Consider the following 22,451-nt stretch of genomic DNA (forward strand, 5'->3'; position numbering starts at 1 on the left):
TTCATAATATTTGGTTGCTTGTAGTTATACCTATTATTTTTTAAATAACTAAGATTTAAATAGAGCAGTAATCTTTAGAAAAATTTTGGTACTAGTTTCATTTTTTTTCTAATTTAAAATGAATTAGTTTAATTTTTTAGATCTAATTACAATTTTTAAATTTATTTAAAAATACAAAACCACCCGAAAGGCTAAATTTGTCTGGTTTGGATAGTTGGATGACCTCTATTATCCAGTTTTGTAGTTGGAGATTAAAAATCAATTTTTTGCTATAGTCTGATGGTGTAAATCGAACTTTTCTATTCCTTCTTTCTTAACCAAAGAAGAGCAAAACTGTCGTTGAACGGAGACCTGCTTCTATCCACTTCCTCACCACAAGCGGATGGGATTATTCAGATTTCAGACTGGGAAAATACAGAAATGCCCCCACGAGAGAGAGAATTTCCAGAGTTTAGTGGGAACAAATACTCAATAGGGCCGCCCCTTCTTTGGAAATAATAGTGTGAGAGGGCAAAGGGGCAAACGGACGACATAATCCATCCAGAAAGCTATTCCTTACCAGCAGCAAAACCAAGCTGCAGTCTCGATAAAAGAAACCAAACTGCAGTCAGAATCACGACATTTCGCGGCAAAATTTGAACTACATCACGAGTTTGCAGCAACCGGGCTACCCAAGTAGAAAACATGGCGTGCAACAGAGACTTCACTGAGATAGTCAGATAAGTTCCATAATTATGCTGCTGAAAAAGGATCAGTCATTTAACTATGATTGTTCGTGGTAGCATATATGTTGCTCCAGAACCATCAGTTGCAATCTATAAGAGCAAAAAGATACACACATTTTATATTCAAATAAAGTTCATGTTTGCCAACAAAGAACAAAGGCTTTCCTCAAAAACCATAAATCGTCTCAGCATACAGCAAGATATACATGCCGAGTCTAGCTAGAAGCCAGTGGAAGTAAAAAAAAAAATTCACAACTAAGTGAGATCTGTCTCAGAAGAAAATAGTAAATAGTTTAGCGGCTCCATTCTGTCCTGCAACTGATATTGCAGCGTGCTTAAAAATTAATGTTGAGCTATCGACTCAGAACTATCTGCTGCAGGCCTGGATACCGCAGTCACGAGTCAGGACCAACTCAAGACAGAGGGCCCAAGCTACATTCACTACTTCAGAAAATTGTCCAACATGCTGATGGGCCACATTAATCTATCTACCGAGAATCATATACTTTGACCACCTTGGACGTGTTGCACACAATCAAATTATCTGAATCAGTTGGAGTAGTACACAACCAATTTACCTGCATCAAACTTATTGAGGTTAAGAACTAAATTTTTATAACGCAACAAATATATTTTGGTCTGAACCATGCATATAACTAGCCAAAGACATAGTTCATAAAAAATTGAAGATCCAGCTCTGACCTTTTTCTTCACATCATTATCCAACACCAAATCATTATTGTTTTTTGTTTCAGAAGAAAATCGTTTGGACCAATCCCATATCTTCACAACCAATTGAAGCTTCAGTTTATCGATGCCACCAAGTGGAGAGGACGAGTAAAAATACTCAATCCGGATACAAAAGCAAGCCACCGAAATACACCAGTTTTTTTAGACAAATGAAGGTGAATAAATATTATTCTAGATCATCATGGGCGAGGCATGGCAATGCCATCCAAGCAACCATTGTATGGCAGTTCCTGCAGATATGAGTGCGAGGTATCCAGCTTTGGGAGGGAGGGAAACAATGCAAATTGTGAGGTGGGATGATCCTTCACTGTGGCTTCTCATAGCTGTTCTGGTCCCTGAACTCCCCCCTATCTTGCTCCTGATCATTTCTGCCACGTGAGGCTGAACAAACATGTGGGTAGGATCAAGCATGTGCACGATGAACCTCTCTGATGCCGGCATTGAGGCATTCAGATTAACAATGAACTGCGCCATAGGTATATCACTGGGGAAAAAACAGAGGATCGACTGGGTGATCAACAGCTTTGAAGGGATATTATGAATATGTGGTTGAGAAGAAATACAATGATGGGTTTAATTTGCAGTTTTATCAGGAGCTTACCAGGAGATGAACAACCCCTTGATTGCATTAACCATCTTGTCTGTTGGACAAGAAAATTACCTGATTGGCAAACAACACAATAATGTCAGTTGGAGTAGCAAGCATCACAAGCACTACAACACAAAGCAGAGTAGCAGACCATAAACCAACAGGCACACATAAGCTGTGGTGTTCTAACATGGTAATGCAGTGATTCTTGAGGCAGCTGCAAAAGTAGTAAGAACGAAGACTTGAAGAAACAAATAGTCGACAAAATGCCGCGCATAGTGAGGGAGGATTGTTCACACTTCACAGAAGGACTAAAACTACAAAGCCTTCCTGCAACTACCATGATACCATATGTAACTATGACTGCAAGAAACTCTGCAACGTCCTAATTCACCACAAAAAATCAGCACAGTTAGTGCTTGTTTCTAATTTCCTTTTCCTGAACTGAACAAAACACCGGCCTGTATCAATTCACAATTCTTTTTCTCACAACAGTAGTAGAAAAATCAGTTTCTTTTTTTCTTTGGGTATGGCAAATAATAATCTCGCATGTTCCTGGGCACATAATTTCAGAAAGGAAATCGGATCCTCGTTCAGAACCGCTAAATTAACGGGATTGTCGCACGAATTACACCGAATATCTACATAATAATCACAGCGATTCCACTCAGTGGCGGAGGTAGGATTGGGGACAAGGGGGGGCTGAATCAATAGAGTTGTTAATTTGTATGAAGTTTTAATGATGAATTAGTGTTTTTGCTATAGTAATTTGAGTGTAATTATTTGTTTTAGGGGGGGGCTAGAGCCCCCCAGCCCCCCCTGTGCATCCGCCGCTGATTCCACTGGCACATAACCTACTGGTAGTCTGGTCCACGATAAACAAAACATGATTTTAGCAGCAAGTAGGTCAATCATCAATAATAGTCAATCGAATCGGAATTAACCCATGGGGAGTTCCATCCCGAGCAGCCACCATGTCATCATTTTGACTGAAAATGGAAAACCAAGCAAGTTCAGATCGGAGACGACCTCACTGTAACACCTGAGTGTTAAGCTTGGGGTTTAATTAGCCAATTAGGGACTTAAGACATTCTGTTACAAATCGAGTCGGAAATGGATCCAAGCTTAGTTCTCAAAATCTGGAGCCAGACAAAACCGGAACTTCCGGAAATATCCGGATACTCTGGTATTTCATCCGGAAACTCCGGATATTCTTCCGGATAGTCCGGACCTGAAATGCTATATCACGAGTTTGGGTCTGATGACTGTTTCGAAATGTTATAAACCGTTATTCACTCGCCTCAGTCTCCTCTCTCGCTCTCTCTCGTGCTCCCTCTCACCCCAAACCCTAGAGACCAAAAACCCTCCCTCTACTCTTGATCCAAGGTCCAAGGGAGCTTCAATTGGGTGGGGGATCTTCTCTCCCGCGTACTCCTTCCCTGGGCGGCTTGGATTCAAGCTCTTGGTGCAAGGAGGAGCTCACCCCAAGGTAAATAAGCTAGGGTTTGGCAAGTCCCTTGTTCTAGGGGGTTTAAATCGATTTCCTCCGGTCAATCGTCTTCTTATGAATCCCTCTACTAGGGTCTAAAAGGGTTTCGATTTTTGTAGGTTGGTTTTGCTAGAAACCAGAGTTTCAGTTTTGGGGGCGAAAGCAGTGTGAAATCCGGAAACTCTGGGTGTAAGTCCGGATATTCCGGAAATTCCACACCCGGAAACTCCGGGTATTAATCACGATACTCCGGAAATTCCGGATTTAAATTCGGATATTCCGGTTTTTGCAGGGTTATGAACGTCGGGTTATTCGGTTAGCAGTATTTGTGAACGGTTAAGATTTATTTTAAAGTTTCAAATTATATTACATACATTCTCATATCATATGCATACGTATAGACGCCGCCGCTGAAGGAGTTGTGTACGAGGTGGTTGCGGAGCCCCAGGAGCCGCAGGGCCAAGCCCCGCAGCAGGAGGGTCGTGAGGAGCCGGCCCAAGGCCTAACTCACCCCAGTGTTGAGCAGCAGATCCAAGGCAAGCCCCGGTGCACATCCTTTTATTTCAAAATTATGACACCTATATATATGTTTCTATTAATTGTGCATTTAGGTTCAAGAATTGTTTGGAACCCTAGTTGCATGATCCCTAGGTTTCCTCGAGTTATAATAGTATGTAGAGGACGATAGAATTGCTATGCTTAATAGAACTCGGTAGAAGACGAGTGATTTCGGGTCACTCGCGAGATATAGGGTATTTTAGTTATTTTGAATATATGGAATATTGAATTAGGTAAGAAAGGAAAAGAATTTGGAGACCGGGTGGGGAAAAGTTAGCCCCGTCTGTGTCGGTTAAGGACCGTTCGTTGTCTGGCCCTGTGATTGAGTTTGAACAGTACTAAGCGCATACCGGGAGTAGGAGGTAGTCGAAACCGGTAAGCCGAGTACTGCTTTGCTTCGAAAGTACAAGAACCCGCACCCAACTCCTGGGGCGAGTCGAGTAGTCGCGGAGAATTGGGATGCATATATTTACTTTTGGTGGTCTCACGTTGAGCTCGGCTGACCATATGTCGTTGGGCTGGTTCTTGTAGTTCGAGGCGGGGAGGGAAAATGTTGGTGCGTGGAGTCTGACGGGGCTTTTGCGTGCCGTGTTGGTTAGGTGCACCTTGCAAGGTTAAATCGGATCGATTCGCCGTCAGTCGCTCTTGGATATGAGCACCTTGATCGCAGCACCGCATCGTAGTAATGCTATATGGAATTTTAAGTGATGTTTGGAAATGACTATCATAAATTATTATCCTCTGTTTGTCATGATTTGCTTAGCAGATGCAAATACTAGTTAATGATTGCCGTATATTAAATTTGGAGCTAAAAGTGGAAAAATGAGGACTTATTTTAGAAGTTTTTTCTGCAAAATAACCACCGGCCAAAAGCCTTGCATGTCTAGTTAGGTGGGCTAAGTTATACCCGCTGGTCGGGTAAGCCTTGCTGAGTATTAGTATACTCAGGGTTTGTTCCACAATTATTATTTCAGGACACCCGGACGTCGATTTCTGCCCCTGCTGCGTTAAATTCATCTGCAGAGATGTAGAGGGGTGGGAAGTGGTGGAGAGGGACACTTCGGCTATGTCTTTGTCGGGTTGCACACTTGAGGGCAGAGTGTTCAGCCTTTTCTGTTTTGTGCAAGCCGGTCTGACCGGTCATGGTTAGTCAGGGCTTTTGAAGGCTAGTGCAGTTGTAGGATCTAGTCTATGGGAATTTCAGTACATCGGATGTAAAGTTTGTAAATTATGCAACTTTTATAAATTATGTGTATGTTTAAAACTCGGGTTGTAAAACCTAATGTTTCGTCCTCCTATAGTGTTTGTATTTTTTTTAAGTATCATGTTGTGTTTGTACCATCTGCGCCTTCCTTCGCGGGGGACTACCGGTGTTGTTTCGATCGGGCCGTGGGTTGAGAAAAGATCGCCAAATTAAGCCGTTAAGCTAATGAGCCCGATGTGTTCAAATGACGGCCATTAAGCTTAATTAGAATTTTAATTTGACGGTTCTGTCACAGCTGGTATCAGAGCCGAAACGCATCGGGGGTGGTACGAGCATGACTAATTTCGAGATATTGTAAAGTAAAAATGAATTTTTGACTTAGGATGAACATAGTTTACTATTATGGGTGGGAGTATTCGTAGTAAGCCCTATGAAGCTATGTTAGAGGAGTAGTTAGATGTTTAGCCTTGGGTTGAGAGCATTAACGTAGGGCGATCATGCATCATGTCATTCTTTGTTTTAAAAATTCTGCATCTTAAGTTTGGGGGGAGTTGTGCATGCGACATGAAAATCTGGATATTCCGGATAGTCCGGGTGTGGTATCCGGAGACTCCGGATATAGGTCCGGATAGTCCAGATTGGGGTGTCCGGATATTCCGGATGATAATCTGGATACTCCAGATTTCCGTTGCAAAAAGATTCCCGACTTTTTGATTTAATTTACGCTTTCTGCATCCTTCCATGGTTGATTGTTTGTAATCAAAATTTTGGGACTAATCCAACCATGGCTGAATGCAGAATGGGGGAACCACCGAACCCTCCGGATTTGGCTCAGGCCATTGCGGCCATGTTGACTAGGCGCGACGAGCAGACGGCACTCCTTCGTCGGCTCGTGGAGCAGGGGGTAGCGCCACGGCCAGGACACCACCCACCACTTGTTCCTCGGTACCAAGAGTTCCTGGGGACCCAGCCGCCGCTCTTTCACAAAGTGGACGAGCCATTGGAAGCCGACAGCTGGCTTAAGACCATCGAGTACAAATTCACGCTATACCCATACAATGATAGGGACAAAGCTACCTTTGCAGCACAGCAGCTTCGAGGTCCCGCACGTTCGTGGTGGGACAACCACGTGGCTATGTTTCCTGCTGGCACTCAATTCACGTGGGCAGAGTTCAAGGAAGCCTTCAGGGCACATCATGTTCCAGCAGGGGTAATTAGAAGAAAATTGACTGAGTTCTTGGCCCTGAAACAGGGTAACAACAGTGTTCTACAGTATTCCCAGGTCTTCAACAATTTATCGCAGTATGCGGGATACCACGTAGACACTGATGAGAAGAAACAGGCGTGCTTCAGGCAGGGGCTTAGCAGCAAGCTCCAGGATCGCCTGGCAATGTTCAAATTCAACACTTTCAGTGAGCTAGTCAATGGGGCTATCATTCAGGAGGACGCCCACCTGGCTCATAAGGCAGAGAAAAAGAGAAAAACACCGGCAGCAGGATCTTCGAGCAGCGCCCCACAGCGGTTTCGCCTTGTCCAGTCAGGCCCATAGAGAGCCCCCTTTCAGCACCAACCACAGTAGCAGTGGGGGTATCAGCCACCCTAGTATACACAGCCTCAGGGGGCGGTTAGGCCTCCTGTTCCTCAGCAGAGCGAGCAGAAGTTCTGGGTGCAGCAGCCGGGGGTACGCCCCAATTTGTTTCCGTGTTACAACTGTGGGCAGCTGGGACACTTTGCACGGAACTGCCCGATGCCACCCAAACAGGGCCAGCAGTCCGGTCAGCAGAGCTAGAAGCAGCACGTGGCTCATTTCAAGCCGGGACAAGTGCACTACACCACCCTCGAGGGTATTACTGTGGACGCTCCAGTGATGGCGGGTACGTTCTCAGTAAACGATCGACCCGTTACAGTATTATTTGATTCAGAGGCATCTCATACTTTTATTAGCAAAGAATGTGCAGTTAGATTAGGACGGAAGATAGAAAGCATGCCCAAATCGTATCAGATTTACTCACCTGGGGGAAAGTTAATCACTAATCAGTTTGTCAAGCAAGTACCCCTGCAATTGCATGGAAATTTTTTTCCTACAGCCCTGATAATGTTACCAACACAAAGGATAGATATTATATTGGGCATGAATTGGATGGAAGGTCAGGGAGTTAACCTGGACACGACCTCACAATCTGTGCACATCAAATCTTATATCCATGGTAGTATGACCTTGAACTTGAGGGATCACATATCAGTGACTCCCACGGTCAATCAGGTTGAAGGCAAAAAGTTAGCAGACATACCAGTGGTATGTGAGTATCCGGATGTCTTTTCGGATGAGTTGCCTGGAATGCCTCCTGATCGTTATGTGGAGTTTGCCATTGAGTTGCAACCGGGCACGGCACCCATTTCCCGAAGACCCTACCATATGCCACCCAATGAATTAGCCGAGCTAAAGAAACAATTGCAAGAGTTGCTTGATAAGGGTTACATTCGTCCTAGCACTTCACCTTGGGGCTGTCCTGCACTCTTTGTGAAAAAGAAAGATGAAAGCCTCAGGTTGTGTGTGGACTTTAGACTTCTGAATGCCGTCACCATCAAAAATAAATATCCCCTACCCCGGATTGATATTCTGTTTGATCAGCTATTCGGGGCCAAAGTATTCTCCAAGATTGATCTCCGCTCTGGCTATTATCAGATAAAGATTAGAGCTGAGGATATTCCCAAGATGGCTTTTTCCACTAGATACAGACTTTTTGAATATCTGGTCATGTCTTTCGGGCTAACGAATGCCCCTGCTCATTTTATGTATCTCATGAACTCGGTGTTCATGATCGAGCTAGATAAGTTCGTCGTGATTTTCATTGACGACATCCTGATATTTTCCAAGAATGAGGAAGAACATGCAGGGCATCTCCGCATTGTGCTTCAGCGCTTGCGGGAGCACAAGCTGTACGTCAAATTCAATAAATGTGATTTCTGGCTCAAGGAAGTCCAGTTCTTGGGCCACATCATCTCAGACAAGGGGATTTCTGTTGATCCTAGCAAGATTCAGGATGTCCTGAATTGGAAGACTCCAGAGTTTGTTTCATTGATCCGGAGTTTCCTTGGGCTAGCAGGGTATTACCGGCGGTTTGTTCCGGACTTCTCAAAAATTGCTAGACCCATGACTGAACTACTCAAGAAGGGGGTGAGATTTAATTGGGACGACAAATGTGAGCAGGCTTTTCAGACTTTGAGAAAGCTTCTGACGTCTGTCCCTGTCCTCGCTCAGCCAGATATTACCCGGCCTTTTGAAGTGTATTGTGATGCATCAGGTACGGGCCTAGGCTGCGTCCTCATGCAAGACCAGCGAGTGATCGCTTATGCCTCCAGAGCCCTCAGACGACATGAAGAAAATTATGCCACTCAAGATCTGGAGCTGGCAGCAGTAGTACATGCATTAAAAATCTGGCGCCATTATCTCCTGGGCAATCCTGTTCACATATACTCGGACCACAAGAGTCTTAAGTATATCTTTACCCAGAGTGAGCTCAATTTGCACCAGAGGCGGTGGTTAGAGTTGATAAAGGATTATGATTTGGAGATTCATTATCACCCGGGTAAGGCGAATGTCGTTGCGGATGCACTGAGTCGCAAGGCCACTTGCAGTTGCACCTCAGCCTCAGCGGTGCATGAAACCTTGTGCCAAGAAATGGAAAAATTAAATCTGGCTATTATATCTGAAGGCATGCTTACTAATCTTACCCTCACACCTACGTTACGAGATCAGATTGTTGATGCACAGAAAAATAATGTAGGTATGGAGAAGATTAGACAACGGCTCAGAGAAAATGACCCTCGAGTGGCATGTTTCCATCTAGATGACGAGGGTGTTCTATGGTTTAAGGACCGACTAGTGGTGCCTAAAGATCTGGAGCTTCGAAAGCAGATTCTCGATGAGGCTCATCTTTCTAGGTATTCTATTCATCCTGGCAGTAACAAGATGTACCAGGATCTAAAACAGCAATTTTGGTGGACAAGGATGAAGCGGGAAATCGCTAGGTATGTGTCAGAATGCGACACTTGTCGGAGGGTTAAGGCGAGCCACTTGAGACCAGCCGGCCTTTTACAACCCTTGAGTATTCCATCCTGGAAGTGGGAGGACATCAGTATGGATTTCATTGTCGGCTTACCCAAAACTTCCAAGGGGTACGACTCTATTTGGGTTATTGTGGACCGCCTTACGAAGTCAGCACATTTTCTTCCTGTGAAGACCATATAGAGAGCACAAAACTATGCCGAGCTGTATATCAGTCATATAATGAGTTTACATGGGGTACCCAGGACAATTATTTCGGATCGGGGCACACAATTCATTGCACGGTTCTGGGAATAGTTTCACGCCGCCGTGGGTACTCGACTGATCCGCAGTTCAGCCTATCACCCTCAGACAGATGGTCAGACAGAAAGGATCAATCAAATTTTTGAAGATATGCTCAGAGCGTGTGCACTCACATACAGTCAAAAATGGGATGAATGTCCACCCTTAGCCGAGTTCGCTTACAACAATAGCTATCAGGAGAGCATCAGAATGGCTCCTTTTGAGGCATTATATGGGCAAAGGTGTAGAACCCCATTAAACTAGTCAGAAGTCGGCGAAAGAAATTTCTTTGGACCTGATATCGTTGGTGAAGCTGAAGAACAAGTTCAGGTTATTCAGAAAAATTTGAAGCTTGCACAACCCCGACAAAAAGAGCTACGCGGATAAGAAACGTCAATCGATCTCCATCCAAGTGGGGGATCAAGTTTATTTGCGGGTATCTCCAATGAAGGGGGTCCAGTGGTTCGGGGTCAAAGGAAGGCTCGCACCTCGCTATGTTGGGTCTTTTCCCATTCTAGAGCAATGTGGGCCGGTAGCATACCGCCTGGAACTCCCTGCCCGATTATCCGCGGTTCATAATATTTTCCATGTCTCTCAGCTCCGGAAATGTCTCCGTGTTCCAGAAAAGGTGATTGACGTAGAGAAATTTCAACTGGAACCCGATCTTGTTTATCCGGAGCACCCGGTGAAAATTGTTGATCACAAGACTCGAGTTATTCGGAATCAAACCACCAATTTTCATAAGGTACAATGGAGTAATCACTCCGAGCGGGAAGCCACTTGGGAAACAGAAGAATTTCTTCGGACCAAATATCTTGAGTTGCTACAGACTCATCGAGGTATTTAACCATTCCCTCTTTGATTTAAATCCTTGCACCTTCACTAAATCTCGGGACGATATTTCTTTTTTGGGGGGGGGGGGATTGTAACACCCGAGTGTTAAGCTTGGGGTTTAATTAGCCAATTAGGGACTTAAGACGTTCTGTTACAAATCGAGTCGGAAATGGATCCAAGCTTAGTTTTCAAAATCTGGAGCCAGACAAAACCAGAACTTCCAGATTGGGATCCGGAACTTCCGGAAATATCCGGATACTCCGGTATTTCATCCGAAAACTCCGGATTTACCCGGATACTGCGGATATTCTTCCGGATAGTCCGGACCTGAAATGCTATATCACGAGTTTGGGTCTGATGATTGTTTCGAAATGTTATAAACCGTTATTCACTCTCCTCAGTCTCCTCTCTCGCTCTCTCCCGTGCTCCCTCTCACCCCAAACCCTAGAGACCAAAAACCCTGCCTCTACTCTTGATCCAAGGGCCAAGGGGGCTTCAATTGGGTGGTGGATCCTCTCTCCCGCGTACTCCTTGCCTGGGCGGCTTGGATTCAAGCTCTTGGTGCAAGGAGGAGCTCACCCCAAGATAAATAAGCTAGGGTTTGGCAAGTCCCTTGTTCTAGGGGGTTTAAATTGATTTCCTCCGGTCAATCGTCTTCTTATGAATCCCTCTACTTGGGTCTAGAAGGTTTTCGATTTTTGTAGGTTGGTTTTGCTAGAAATCAGAGTTTCAGTTTTGGGGGCGAAAGCAGTGTGAAATCCGGAAACTCTGGGTGTAAGTCCGGATATTCCGGAAATTCCACACCCGGAAACTCCGGGTATTAATCCGGATACTCCGAAAATTCCGGATATTCCGGATTAAAATCCGGATATTCCGGTTTTTGCAGAGTTATGAACGTCGGGTTATTCAGTTAGCAGTATTTGTGAACGGTTAAGGTTTATTTCAAAGTTTCAAATTATATTGCATACATTCTCATATCATATGCATATGTATAGACGCCGCCGCTGAAGGAGTTGTGTACGAGGTGGTTGCGGAGCCCCAGGAGCCGCAGGGGCAATCCCCGCAGCAGGAGGGTCGTGAGGAGCCGGCCCAAGGCCTGACTCACCCCAGTGTTGAGCAGCAGACGCAAGGCAAGCCCCGGTGCACATCTTTTTATTTCAAAATTATGACACCTATATATATGTTTCTATTAATTGTGCATTTAGGTTCAGAAATTGTTTGGAACCCTAGTTGCATGATCCCAAGGTTTCCTCGAGTTATACTAGTATGTAGAGGACGATAGAATTGCTATGCTTAATAGAACTCGGTAGAAGACGAGTGATTTCGGGTCACTCGCGAGATATAGGGTATTTTAGTTATTTTGAATATGTGGAATATTGAATTAGGTAAGAAAGGAAAAGAATTTGGAGACCGGGCGGAGAAAAGTTAGCCCCGTCTGTGTCGGTTAAGGACCGTTCGTCGTCTGGCCCTGTGATTGAGTTTGAACAGTACTAAGCGCATACCGGGAGTAGGAGGTAGTCAAAACCGGTAAGCCGAGTACTGCTTTGATTCGAAAGTACAGGAACCCGCACCCAACTCCTGGGGCGAGTCGAGTAGTCGCGGAGAATTGGGATGCATATATTTACTTTTGGTGGTCTCACGTTGAGCTCGGCTGACCATATGTCGTTGGGATGGTTCCTGTAGTTCGAGGCGGGGAGTGGAAAGGTTGGTGCGTGGAGTCCAACGGGGCTTTTGCATGCCGTGTTGGTTAGGTCCACCTTGCAAGGTTAAATCGGATCGATTCGCCGTCAGTCGCTCTCGGATATGAGCACCTTGATCGCAGCACCGCATCGTAGTAATGCTATATGGAATTTTAAGTGATGTTTGGAAATGACTATCATAAATTATTATCCCCTGTTTGTCATGATTTGCTTAGCAGATGCAAATACAGTTAATGATTGCCGTATATTAAATTTGGAGCTAAAAGTGGAAAAATGAGGACTTATTTTAGAAGTTTTTTCTGCAAAATAATCACCGGCCAAAAGCCTTGCATGTCTAGTCAGGTGGGCTAAGTTATACCCACTGGTCGGGTAAGCCTTGCTGAGTATTAGTATACTCAGGGTTTGTTGCCACAATTATTATTTCAGGACACCCGGACGTCGATTTCTGCCCCTGCTGCGTTAAATTCATCTGCAGAGATGCAGAGGGGTGGGAAGTGGTGGAGAGGGACACTTAGGCTATGTCTTTGTCGGGTTGCACACTCGAGGGCAGAGTGTTCAGCCTTTTCTGTTTTGTGCAGGCCGGTCTGACCTGTCATGGTTAGTCAGGGATTTTGAAGGCTAGTGTAGTTGTAGGATCTAGTCTATGGGAATTTCATTACATCGGATGTAAAGTTTGTAAATTATGCAATTTTTATAAATTATGTGTATGTTTAAAATTCGGGTTGTAAAACCTAATGTTTCGTCCTCCTATAGTGTTTGTATTTTTTTTAAGTATCATGTTGTGCTTGTACCATCTGCGCCCTCCTTCGCGGGGGACTACCGGTGTTGTTTCGATCGGGCCGTGGGTTGAGAAAGGATCGTCAAATTAAGCCGTTAAGCTAATAAGCCCGATATGTTCAAATAACGGCCATTAAATTTAATTAGATATTTAATTTGGCGGTTCTTTCACACTCACCGCTGCTCAGCGTTGGCGACCCTGCCCGAGATCTGGCGTCCACTGCGGGTGCGTCGCCGGTTTCAGCCCCTGGCTCCGGAATCGGATCCAACACCAAGGCTGAAGGCAGCTGGCACCCTTCTCGGCCTCTCTTACTTCCATTTTTTTTTTTGAGATTGACTCTTACTTCCATTTTCCCTCCCCGTTTCCTTTTCTGGGCCGGCTTTGGCTCGTATAAAAATGTATTGGGCCTGGCTTTCTCCAACCGCCTACCATAAAGCCCACACAGCCCAATTTTCCAATTTGCAGTTTTTTTTTTCACTGGGTCACTTCAAAACACTCTTACAAAATTATAAGATTTTGCATGTGTGCCGCACCAAGCACTACGACCACCACGCACCAAGGACACTCTCAATCTACTGCTTTTCCTCCTTTATTTTGAGCCTCTTTTATAATCTTTAGTTTTTCGAGACACTATTATTGAAACATATCTGGTACAAGCTAACATCTTCCTACAAACCGTGCAAATTTCAATTTAGACCACGCGATTAACATCCAAGGGACATAGGGATATGATAATTTTACATTTAACTGTCCGCTCTAATCACACTTTTTCAGATCCTGCCTCCCACTCCCCCTGCGCACCCTCCTTCAATGTTGATCCGGTGGTCCAGATTAAAGTCTGCACGGTTTGCACGAAGGGAGTTAGCTTGCAATTGATATTATAGCTATAGTCTTGAGAGACGTTCTTAATTGACACTTAAATATCAAATTTTGGCCCCTCGTAGTACCTTAGCCAGGGCAATGAAAAACCTCTCTTTCTTTTTGCACACATCATGCGCTTCAATTGATCAAATCGATGTTAGCTGCCCACGTCTTGTTTGGATCTTTAGCCCTAGAGCTAATTTGAGTACTAAAGTTTAGCTCTTCAATTAGCTCTCTAAAATACAGCCTCTAGAGTTGTTTGGATCCATAGACAAATTTAAAGACTAAATATATCATTGGCTATGCATGAGGTGAGGAGAAAAGTAATTTTTCAATGGGGTCCACGCAGAAATAGCCCTATAAGCACCTTTTAGAGGACCTAACTTTTTGGGGTTAATTTACTTTTGCCCCAAATAGTCCCACTTGTTTGGATCCATTGGAGTTAAAATGGGATAAAAGGGGTGTTGACACAGAGTCGCGCTAAACACACTCGGATGCGCTAGAACGCGCGAAAGATCGTCAAAATGATCAACACCGACGAAACCCTTGACAGGCTGGTCTAACTAGTGCCACCGACCGGTCTAATCAGTTCGTGTAGAGCTTCGCAAAGACCTAGCACAGCGAGCTCAAAAGGGATCCCGTCGGAGCTCGTAGAACTAAGGTTGCTCTGAGATCGGCAGGCCACTCAAAACGCCTTCAAACGCCCTGGAGATGCTGGAAGAACTACAGATTAGGGATTGGAAGAGGCTAGTGTTTGAGAAATAAAAAGTAATGCGATTTTGTATTGATTCAATTGTGCATAAACTCAATCGACCTTAGCCTTTATATATATATAGACTGAGGAAGACGTATCCCTTCCGGAGTTGATTTAAAAAAGAATTTTATCTCTAAATCTAAATCTATCGGATTATAGACTCCGACCGGTCAAATTGGTCGGCCTCGTGCATACCAAATTTGGCTGTCAACAAGGAAAAGTGCTAATGTTTAGCGCCTACATTCAAAGAGGGCCCATATTACGGTAAGTCTAATGACATGGTTGCTTATCCATTGCCAATTTCTTTGATCTACAGCCTTAAGAGGAGCTTTCTTGGTGCAGGAAATAGAGCAGTGGATGGAAAGGGATACGGAAGCCAACGGGATGAAGATGAGCAGTTGTGCGCGATATAGGGAATAAGAAATGTGAACAATAACAGAATCGATCTGGGTGGGCAATTTTTAGTTTATACTAGGTCAGTCCCCACGTGTTGCTGTGAAATTTGGTAGAATTTTTTGTTAAACTATGATAAAAAAATATCATAATTTTTTAAATAAAACACTATGGAGAGAATGTAGTAAGACAAATAAGCATTTAGATCGATTTTGCTAAAAAAACAAAAAAAATGATAGACTTTTCTAATAAAGAAAAGCTCATATTAATGATGCATTTGTAGAGATTATGTTGAAAGCCATATGAGAAATCTCTTAGATGAAAAATAATAGATTTTGAGTTATTCTTTGGTTAGAGTAGAAAGAAATGAATAAAACATGCATTCCATGGATATAAGACATGCACAAAGTTGATTGGATCGTTATAATAATGAATGTCTTGTTGGACGGCTTCCAAGAGAGGGGCAACTCATGGTCGCCCGGCGGTGCTGCGATCCCCACCAGTTTTATGGAGCTGTCGTGTGCCGCCACTAGCTCCGCAAAGTCATAGCCGGCCTGGAGGAGCTCATCATACTTGCTGGGGCGAGTTAGATGCACTGCTTCATTTTTTCTGACATTGCACAAGAATGTGCCAATTTCTAGGGTGAGCGAGTAGTATATATACTATGCTGGAGAGGAATTGAAAGGACAATAATGCCATTAAGATGACTTTTGATTGCTGAGTAGTGGTGTATAATGTTAGTGGGAAGCAGTTTTGTGTACTGGTTCGAATAATGCATGGTGACATGATGAATGGATATTAATGTGAGTGGGTGCATGAATAAGGATTAGAAATAGTAACATACAAATGGATGAGTGGGTGCATGAATAAGTGGATTGAAAATAGTAAATTACAAATGGACGGGTAGATGTCCACAGAAGGAACCGATCTAACGATGATAAGAATTTGAGGTGATGTGGCTCGACGTGGTTGCAAAGAAATAGAAGTTATGACTCTTAGTGGGGACCAACTATATGGATTTTATAGATTAGACAAGGCCACAAGGGTGACAAACACACCATCTAAAAAAAAGGAGAAAAAATAGTCACCCAAATCAGGGAGGACAAGGTGGCGGCGGCACCGGGGGGAGGGGCGGTAGCGGGATGGCAGCGTTGGGCTAGGGTGAAGGCATGGGGAGTTCGGTGCACAAGGCAGAGGCGGCGGCGCGGTGGCTAGCGAGGGCAGGGTGGCGGTGGCATGCAGGGTGGACCGGAGTGGGAGCGAGTGGAGGAGCACGGAAATTTCGGCAGCCTAGTGACGTCCTCGGCATGAACTCGAAAATTTTGCTAAGTATTAGAAGGACGGAAGTATATATAGAGAGAGTTATTTATAGGGGCAGGTCCGCCCTTACAAATCAATTTTGAGGGAGGGGCGGGGTGCCACCCTGCAAATCGATTTGTAGGGGTGGTTGACGCACCAACCGCCCCTACAAATAATTTTTTAATTTATCTAAAAAATTATTTAATTCAAAAAAAATAGCGAAACACATTAAAAATATAAAATTTTTATCCTAGACATATAGTGACATGTAGAACTTAAAAAGAAGACATATAGTGACATGTAGAAGTTGAAAAGAAATTCAAAGCCACATTTCAGTGTAACCGTTACAAGTGTCAAAACCCAAATGAATAGCTAACCCACACTACTCTCTCATATAACACGAAGATCACTGTGTGTTTTCAAAAATCTTAATCAATATATGTATTGAAACATGTTGTATTTTTTCTGGTTCTATAGATCACAATATACTTATGGTACAAATTCCACCTTTTTATGTGGTCAACTATTTTATGGAATTAAATGAATTTTTGGAAAAATTGGAAAATCATTTTCAGGGGCGGTGGGGGCCTCACCCACCCTTGAAAATAGATTTGTAGTGGTGGGTGGGCCCCACCCGCCCCTACAAATGATTTTTCAATTTATCCAAAAATTCAATTAATTCTAAGAAATATCAAAACATATAAAAAATGTGAAAATTTTACCTTAAGCATATTGTGACTTGTAGAACTTAAAAAAATTCAAAGCCACATTTCAGTGTAAATAACGGTTAAAAGTGTCAAAATCAAAATGAATAGCTAATCCACACTACTCTCTTATTCAACTCAAAGATCACTTTGTGTTTTCAACAATCCTAATCAACATATGTAATGAAACATGCTTGTTGTATTTTTTACTAGTTCTATCGGTCACAATATGCTTATGGTACAAATTCCACCTTTTTATGTGTTTTACTATTTTTTGGAATTCAATGAATTTTCAGAATGAATTGGAAAATCATTTGTAGGGGTGGGTAGGGGCATTGCCCGCCTCGGGTCGGGTGCTACTCCCTATGGAGTGTCATTTTTCATCACACCCCATGTATGAAGATCAAGAGCACCATGCAGCCTCAGTGCAGTCAAGGAAGTACTCGAAAAGTGCATTTGCGGCGAAGTTCAAGGGACTTGAAGACGGCTTCAGAAGTACTCAGGGGCCTGCACTACTTAGCTACGAAGAGCTCGGGGGCTTCTGAGACCTGGGGCCACAGGATATCTAACATGTTATGAAATATGAGATGGGGAATGTCCTATACCCATACGTCATGTAAAGTACTCAGGTAGATTTAGAACTAGTCGGTATAAAAGGAAACTACTCGAGTAGTACTCGAGAGGGATTTCTAAGCTCATATCGATCTAGAGCCCTGTCCCCCTAGGTTATATAATGGGGACAGGGATCCCTTTAGCACAACAACCCTCAGACAATACAAATCACCAAACAAGATGTAGGGTATTATGCAACTCACAGCTCGAACCTGTCTAAATCTTGTGTTGCTTGCACCGTCGTGTTTCTAATCTTGGTGACTTCCTGCCTACAATCAACCACCTTAGGGTATTTCTAGATGGGCTTGCCGGTAAAACACTGACATTATGACAGTTACATATATATGATACAGTGTTTTTCACTAAACCAGGTTTTAGTGATAACTTTAAAAAGAAAAGATAGTTCTCTCTAAAGGAAAAGCCAGGTGCATAGATAAATTGATGAAATTCTAAAAATCATTGTCTATCTTGGTGGTCCAAAAAAATGTAGAAATTTAAGTAAAGATATTTGGTACATTGGATACTATTTCTTTCCATCATCTTTAACATGTATGTCACTATGCTAGGCAATTATGCGTGTACATTGCTACGGGTAAAGTTGGTATAAGTATCAAATACGCATATTCGTCCGTACATTAATTTGTAGGGATCTACATGATCGAGTCACAAATGAAGGGCTGGTCCGTCTCACATACTGGATGAACTAAAGCCCATCTATCAATGACACTAGGCAAACCACACCAAAAATTTAGATGGAAACGTTATATGCTTTAGAAATATATATAGATATGGCTTAGGACCACATAGACATGTTAGCTTGTGTTGCTATTCTTCCCCAATCATAATTATGTTTATTGTTTCTGTATTATAATATTTTTTAGAATGATTGCTGTTTTGTTCAAATTGTATGTACCTATAGCATCACATGGGTCATCACCTAGTTGCTTCCAAATTTTCTATCACTGCATGCTGTGACCACTATAAATTCCATGAAAAATATGAACTGCAATCGCAATGCCAAGTCTGAGTGTTTGACCCACCCTGATTTTAACTTCTCCATCTCTATCACACCCACTTTCTCTAATGAAAAAGGAATTCAAAATTATTCAATGGTTTTAGATGAACGAAGTGTAGTTCCCAACCTATAAATTTTTCCATTTGTACATTTGACGTTCTCATATTTGCAAGTTTTCTTGCAGTCCATGATACTCCCTCCATTCATGGATGATAGTTTTATTTGGGATGGACACAGTGACCAAGACAAAAAAAATGTTGCTTATCAATCCTACTTATCCCATCATTATTTACCTACTCCCTCCATCCCCAAATATAAGACGTTCTAAAGTTTTTAGGACAGATTATGGCTGTGTAGAAAAGACTCACCTACCCCTAATTATTAAGCATTGGGATTCAATTCGGGTAACTAAATATATGCTATTAAAGTAGCATGCCCTTTCTCATATACCTCCCCATATGCATCTCCCTCTACATGGCACAATAAGATGGTATGATCCATTCTCAACCTAGGATACCTTATATTTGAGTACAAAATTTGAACTCTACAATACTCTACATTTCAAGACAGAAAGAGTAGTGAAAAAAATAATCTTTAATGCTTAACCTCGTCGGGATGTAATCCCATAGAGAGGAAAAAGGAGTAAATAAATGGTCTACATTTCAATGCCGGTTTTTATCCACATGCATGCGAAATCAAAACATTGCGTCGTTTCCGAAGTACAAATTTACACCTACGCATTTAATGGACGTTGGGCCCGAGAGACAATGGGTGGGTGGACTCAAATAAGACTATCAATTTTGAAATTTTTAGATTTTAAAATAAAATTATCATCTGTAAAAAGAATATCCTAATTAATCAATAATGTTGGACACTCCAGTGCCACGTCGCCATTTACCGGTCGGGCGCTCCTGCAGGTGGCACCTACCACCTACCTCCTAATTCCCTGGTCATTGTCCAAGTCTTACCTAGTAGGCAGAATACGACCCAACAAAAAAACCTCCTACCAGATGATCGATGCATCATGAAGTCTTGTTAAAAATTTGGCGACTCTTCATACAAGGAAAAAAAAATCCTACATGTATTAAAAAGTATTGTAGGGGGCGAGAAGAAAGAGCGACATGGTGTGAAGGAATCATATAGAAAAACAGAGTGCAAGCATCTTGTTCGGGCATCTCCTTGTCTCTTCGTTGGAGCCTTGGAAAAGCTTCCCCAGCCTCAAGTGCTTCTTCTATCTATCCATCCACTGCATGCATATATACAAACCTTTGCCCAACTGATGGAAACTTGGAAAGGCAGGCATCTGGTTGTTCGTCAGGCTTGTTGCCAGTTTAACGGCACCAAGCAGTGCTCCATATCCTACTGAAGGTAAGCACCAAAGGTTCTAACTTATCTCTCTAATAGTTCATGCTCCCTAGCTCATATGCTCTTGGGCACACATCTTTGTTCCTGAACTAAAAAATCTCTTAATTTGCCTTTTTTTTGTCACATCCAGATCTGAATTCAAGTTCCTTCTTATCAAAGAGGTGTTTTCGGTTCTATTTCCTCTTTAGGTGTGGAGCACTTCAAAACAACAAAGAGTAGGGCTGAAATGGGTCATAGGAAGAGCAATCACCACAAAGGAAGGGGCGAGGAACCGTACGAGAAGCAAAACCGGTGCCTGGTTCGATCCTGCTGCCCCTGCTACGTGCTCGGCTCCGTCGTCAGAGGGATTGGGAGGTGCCTCTTCGTGGCCTGCTACCCAATGATACAATGCTGTGGCCTCGACGAATGCAGGCACCACCACACCAGCCACCTCAGCCACTTCAGATGATGCATACATCCATCAAGTACATCTACTACTTCTACTTGGTCATTTGTTCTTATTTCCCCTTTGTTTTTTTCACCGAAATTAGGGATATTAGCAATTAATCAAGCCATGTTCCCAAGAAGAACTGTCGGTATCTTATACGAGTCCGTGTTGTTCTTCATCCTTTTTCAGTAGTTTTCAGTAGAGAAGAAGAACTTGCCTTCATTGTCCCAGCATTTGATAGAAGAGTAATCCTGAAGAAAATCGCCTGCTAAACCACTATAGGTCTCCTGAAAGTTATTCATTATTAAAGTGGTCGATGCCAGTGTTTTCTGGTTGTTTGTTCTCTAATGTGTCTGTCAGAAAAGTAGTTTCTTCCAATTGATGTTTTAGTGTCCCCTTAATTTCTGGACTTGTTTACATTTTTGTCTCTTGATGCACTTGCTGGAGTATCAAATAGGATTAGTTGTAATGGTTTCTTTAGCTTAAAAAAAACATGTCCTAGTCAACAAAAGTTCATGCCTTGTGCAGTTGAGGAATGTTGAGTACCTTTTCCTGGCTGTGATGAGTGAATTGTCAACCGTGCGGTGTGATCGTGTGCTTTGTCTTTGGTTGCAGGTACACGGGCGTCGAGTGTCGATGGAGAGCTGCCGTGGAGGTGCTGTGGCCGATGAACCGTGCGGTGGATGGCGGTGAAGGGCAGACGGGGCCGGAGCTCGGGCCGGGCGGCAGCTGTGGCGTCCACCCCTGGATCGATGGAGCAAGCACCGATGGATGGCGGGTTTCTTGGTTTGCGCCACAAAACCAAGTTGGCGGACAACGCTTGAAGACGCCAAGTCGTGGAGGCACGGGCGTCGGTCTCGGGACTGGCGGAGGAACGGGCGTCGACGGCGTCTAGGGCCTCGCTGCGGGCGAGGAGGTGACGGGCGTCGGGCGGCGTCTAGGGCCGTCAGAAGGCCGAGGCGGGAACGGCGTCCAGGGCCACGGCGTGGAGGCGGGAATCTTCCCGCGCGTAGAGTTTTGGTGGTTTTATCAAAACCGGCCACCTACCCGGGTTTCGCGGACCCTCCAAAACCGCAGACCGGATCTTCATCCCCACGGCGGCATCGCGGAGAAGATTTCGACTCGAAGAAAGAACCTTGATCGTCGGATGAGTCCTTGTATCTCTTTCCGGTTTTGCCCCTACGGGCTTTCTAGTGTCTAGTTAAGTCTAATGGTAGTTTAGTCTTTTAGTACTAGAGTTAGTGGGCTTAAATATCTCTCACCCACTCTCTCCTCTCTCTCTCTCCCAGTCCAGCCGCCTGCCCCTTACTCCCGTCGCCCACTCTCCCTCTCTTTGTTCCTCCCTCTTCCTCTCTCTCGGGTAGAATTTCATCCATGGATTCTTGAGACTTTGTACCAAGATTGATCGGGAAAGGAGGCCCTCTTCTCCTTGTGCCCTCGGGCTTTTGAATTTGAATCAATCTTGAACTTTGAATGTCTTTTGTGTGATGAATTTTGGTTCTCACGTTTTGTTCTTTGTGCATGAGATTGAGGGCGGTTTCTAGACAATTTTGTGACTCCTTGGGGTGCTTCTAATCCATCTAGCCTAGTGCTAAATTTCCCGGAATCACGAGTCTCCACGAATCGAAGTTTTTGCGTTCTAGAGAAAACCCCGCTCCTGCTCCGATATCTTCCGATTCCTCTTAACCCGTGAGGACTTTCGTTGAAATCTTTTGGGGATGTGTTCTTGAAGTCATCATCTTCATCTCCCCAAAATTTGAGCTCCATTGGACTTGATTTGACCCCCCAATCATCAAGATTTCTAAAGGTCGCGGGCTGGAAAAATCGTTTCTCGGCACAGGCAAACTTTTTCCTATCACCGGTTAAACCGACGCTTGTGATATGTTGCGTCGGTTCAACCGGTGAGTTGGTTTTTTGCACTTTAGTGTTTTTGGACTTTCAGCTTGGTTACACCGGTGCTTTAGTTCCACGAGCATCGGTTCAACCGGTGAAGCTTTACTAAGCTCTCTCTGCGTGCTGTTTTTGCTAGTTGCACCGGCGTAT

At 43.7% G+C, this 22,451-nt stretch overlaps 1 long non-coding RNA gene and 1 pseudogene across 1 annotated transcript; one reads left to right on the top strand and one right to left on the bottom strand.

Annotated features, from left to right (window-relative positions):
- Nucleotides 1–820: 820 nt before the first annotated feature.
- LOC120699124 lies at nt 821–13,322 on the bottom strand (annotated as a pseudogene).
- Nucleotides 13,323–19,607: 6,285 nt separating this feature from the next.
- On the top strand, nt 19,608–21,882 carry LOC120699125. The gene is made up of 2 exons (XR_005685237.1): nt 19,608–19,984; nt 20,170–21,882. It is a non-coding gene; the product is annotated as an uncharacterized LOC120699125 (long non-coding RNA).
- The last annotated feature ends 569 nt before the right edge of the window (nt 21,883–22,451 follow it).

Source organism: Panicum virgatum, chromosome 3K (assembly GCF_016808335.1).
Source record: "Panicum virgatum strain AP13 chromosome 3K, P.virgatum_v5, whole genome shotgun sequence".
Classification (NCBI taxonomy): Eukaryota; Viridiplantae; Streptophyta; class Magnoliopsida; order Poales; family Poaceae; genus Panicum; species Panicum virgatum.